The sequence below is a fragment of the Chiloscyllium plagiosum genome, unplaced genomic scaffold (genome assembly GCF_004010195.1).
Source record: "Chiloscyllium plagiosum isolate BGI_BamShark_2017 unplaced genomic scaffold, ASM401019v2 scaf_12261, whole genome shotgun sequence".
Classification (NCBI taxonomy): Eukaryota; Metazoa; Chordata; class Chondrichthyes; order Orectolobiformes; family Hemiscylliidae; genus Chiloscyllium; species Chiloscyllium plagiosum.
Genome location: NW_025215076.1, coordinates 35,280 through 39,247, shown reverse-complemented (window position 1 = coordinate 39,247; position 3,968 = coordinate 35,280). Strand labels below are relative to the sequence as shown.

The 3,968-nt window shown below is 45.1% G+C and overlaps 1 protein-coding gene across 6 annotated transcripts in view; it reads right to left on the bottom strand.

The window, feature by feature from the left end:
* Positions 1–1,905: 1,905 nt before the first annotated feature.
* LOC122548151 (VIP peptides-like) overlaps positions 1,906–3,968 on the bottom strand; it is a 19,401-nt gene continuing 17,338 nt past the window's right edge. For all 6 annotated transcript variants that reach the window (XM_043686705.1, XM_043686707.1, XM_043686704.1 and 3 more), the window contains one exon: positions 1,906–2,298. The gene's annotated coding sequence lies outside the window, so the exon portion shown is untranslated. The remainder of the gene's footprint in view (positions 2,299–3,968) is intronic.

Here is a 3,968-nt window from a genome sequence, read left to right as displayed (position 1 = left end):
GGGTCCCCATGGTAAGCTCATTCATGAAGTCAGGACATATGGGATACAGGGAGATTTGGCTATCTGGATTCAGAATTGGTTGGCTGACAAAAGGCAGAGAGTGGTTGTAGATGGAAAGCATTCTGCCTGGAGGTCGGTGGTGAGTGGTGACCCGCAGGGATTTGTTCCTGGGCCTCTGCTCTTTGTAGTTTTTATAAATGACTTGGATGAGAAAGTTGAGGGGTGGGTTGGTGAATTTGCCGATGACACAAGGGTTGGACATGCCGTTGATAGTATTGAGGGGTTTTGTAGGCTGCAGTACAACATTGACAGGATGCAGAGCTGGGCTGAGAAATAGCAGTTGGATAAGTGCGAAATGATGCATTTTGGAAGGAATAACTTGAATGCTGAATATACAATTAAAGACAGGATTCTTGACAGTGTGGAGGAACAGAGGTATTCAAGTACATAGATCCCTTAAAGTTGCCACCCAATTGGATAGGGTTGTTAAGAAACCATATGGTGTTTTAGCTTTCATTAACAGGGGGATCATATTTAAGAGCTGCAAGGTTTTGCTGCAAATCTATAAAACCCTGGTGAGACCGCACTTGGAATATTGTGTCCAGTTCTGGTCGCCCTCTTATAGAAAAGATACAGTGGCTTTGGAGAGGGTGCAAAGAAGGTTTACCGATATGCTGCCGTGACTGGAGGGCTTATCTTATGAAGAGAGGTTGATTAAGCTTGGACTTTTCTCTCTGGAGAGAAGGAGGAAGAGAGGTGACCTGATCGAGGTGTACAAGATAATGAGAGGCATGGATAGAGTTGATAGATTAGATTACTTACAGTGTGGAAACAGGCCCTTCGGCCCAACAAGTCCACACCGACCACAGGGGTAGAATGTGCAAACTCCACACAGAGAGTCGCCCGAGGCAGGAATTGAACCCGGGTCTCTGGCGCTGTGAAGCAGCAGTGCTAACCACTGTGCTACCGTGCCGCCCAAAGAGCCTGAGACTTTTCCCCAGGGCAGGATTGACTGCCACAAGGGCTCATAGTTTTAAGGTGTTAGGAGGAAGGTATAGCAGAGACAACAGAAGTAGGTTCTTTTCGCAGAGAGCTGTGAACGCATGGAATGCATTGCCAGCAGTGGTGGTGGAAGCAGAGTCATTAAGTAACTTTAAACAACTGCTGGACATGCACATGGATAGCAGTGAATTGAGGGGTGATTACGTTAGATTATTTTATTTTGGATTAGGTTTAATCCTCGGCACAACATCGTGGGCCAAAGGGCCTGTTCTATACTGTACTTTTCTATGTTATTTATAGATAGAAACAATTTGCAGAGCTACAGGGAAAAGTAGATTAACTTTAAGTTAAATCAGTAAAGAGAGCCAGTGCAGATGTGATGGTCTGAATGGCCTCTGTCTGTTCTGTAATGAATTTGTGACCTGTAGTCGCAACCTTACTTTGACGGTTTTATCTATGGATCATTCTGTTGAGCCTTTTTACACATGTTATGCACCAGTGAATATTTGTCACTTTATGTTGACTTGATATTTCACTTTTCAGTCAATATTCCAAAAGCCGCAAACCTTTCCTCAGAGTTTAACTCTCTTTATGTCCGTTCTCGATAGTTTCAATCCATTTGTTCAGACATATCTCTGGAGTGGGTGGGACTTGACCCAGATCTATTGTCCAAGAAGTAGGGACACTACCACAACTGTGAATCTGCACTGCAGCCCCTGCAAGGCCAATGTCTCCTTCCTGAGGTGCTCCCTCAAAACTGAATGCAATCCACCAGCTGGTAAGTTTTAAGCAGATAACACAAAGTTCATCCCTTTGTATTGGGTCCCTTTGACATAAAGGCTTCCCTTGCAACTTGAGTAAGACAAAGGGAAACAAATTATATACGACTTAATACACCAGAGATATAATTCAAAGTTTATAGTCCAGAAGTGATAACAATTGAGAACTCATTAACAGCCTTGAGTGTAGTGGGTACGTTTACAACGTAAGTTAATACAGTGTGTCTTTCACATGCTGCATTCAATACATTTATTAGGGGTTAGGGCAGTATAGAAGAGTAACATTGTCAATATATATTTAATAGGTATATATAACTTTTAGACAAAGGTTGACCAAAAAAAGATGTTATTTATAGTGAATGAACAGTGACTCTCATTTACAAGGAACTAAATAGGTCACCAAGACTTTCACTACACAACATACTAGCTTTGGAGTCTGATGCATTCTCTCCTGATTAATAAAGGAAAAAGGCTGTATGTAGTTTTCAGCTCAATAATTCGGAGGTCTTCAGAGATTCTATTTAAAACAGAAAGAGCAGCTATTAGACAGTGTATGTCTTTCTCGAGTCAGAGACTCAATACATTCAGTGATATTGCAGCCCCCCCTTCACTGTCCATTTCAATAAGAAATCTTTGAGAAACATTATGTTAATTTTGGCCTTATTAACTCAAATAAATTACAACTTGATTTAAATTCTTGACAATGATACATTTTGGTCCAGGTACAAGGAAGAATTCTCCCTCTTCTCTACTGTTCTTCCACTGGGTAATTTACCTCTACCTAAGAGAGGGCAGGTAAAACAATTCTATAGAGGTCATATCCTCTCACAAAGCTCCCCTTTATTTACATGTAGGTACATGTATGGAATGAGCTGCCAGAGGATGTGGTGGAGGCTGGAGAAATTACAACATTTAAGAGGCATTTGGATGGGTATATGAATAGGAAGGGTTTGGAGGGATATGGAGGCTGGCAGATGGGGCTAGATTGGGTTGGGATATTTGGTCGGTGTGGACAGGTTGGACCAAAGGGTCTGTTTCCATGCTGTACATCTCTATGACTCTATGACTCCATGTTTGTAGTACTTGATATACTAGCTTTCTCATGCCAGCTCTCAGTGAGCAGAACCCCTGACATTCCTGTTTATATCTGTCAGACAGGGTTCCCTGTTTGGACAAGACTAACAGCCCCAATCCGGGAACACATATTCCAAGATGTCTACCTAGCTGATTTTAGTAGAATCTCTACAGCAGGGAACTCGTTTCAACATGATAACTAAAGGTTCACACTTCAGAGAGCTCTGTACTCCCTTAATATTGCATCAAGAACATTGCTGAAAATGTGTAGCTGGAAAAGCGCAGCAGGTCAGGCAGCATCCAGGGAACAGGAGAATCGACGTTTTGGGCATAAGCCCTTCTTCAGGAATGAGGAAAGTTTGTCCAGCAGGCTAAGATAAAAGGTAGGGAGGAGGGACTTGGGGGAGGGGCGTCGGAAATGCGATAGGTGGAAAGAGGTCAAGGTGAGGGTAATAGGTCAGACTGGGGTGAGGGCGGAGAGGTCAGGAAGAAGATTGCAGGTTAGGAAGGCGGTGCTGAGTTCGATGGATTTGACTGAGACAAGGTGGGGGGAGGGGAAATGAGGAAACTGGTGAAATCCGAGTTCATCCTTTGTGGTTGGAGGGTTCCTCGATGGAAGATGAGGCGCTCTTCCTCCAACCATCGTGTTGTTGTGGTCTGGCGATGTATCCTTGGTGGAGTGGAAGGGGGAGTTGAAGTGTTGAGCCACAGGGTGGTTGGGTTGGTTGGTCCGGGTGTCCCAGAGGTGTTCTCTGAAACGCTCTGCAAGTAGGCGGCCTGTCTCCCCAATATAGAGGAGGCCACACCGGGTGCAGAGGATGCAATAGATGATGTGTGTGGAGGTGCAGGTGAATCTGTGGTGGATATGGAAGTTTCGTTTGGGGCCTTGGAGGGAGGTGAGGGGGAAGGTGTGGGCGCAAGTCTCGCACCTCCTGCGGTTGCAGGGGAAGGTGCCGGGAGTGGAGGTTGGGTTGGTGGGGGGTGTGGATCTGACGAGGGAGCCACGGAGGGAGTGGTCTTTACGGAATGCTGATAGGGGAGGGGAAGGAAATATATCCTTGGTGGTGGGGTCCCTTCAACTCCCCCTCCCACTCCACCAAGGACATGCAGGTC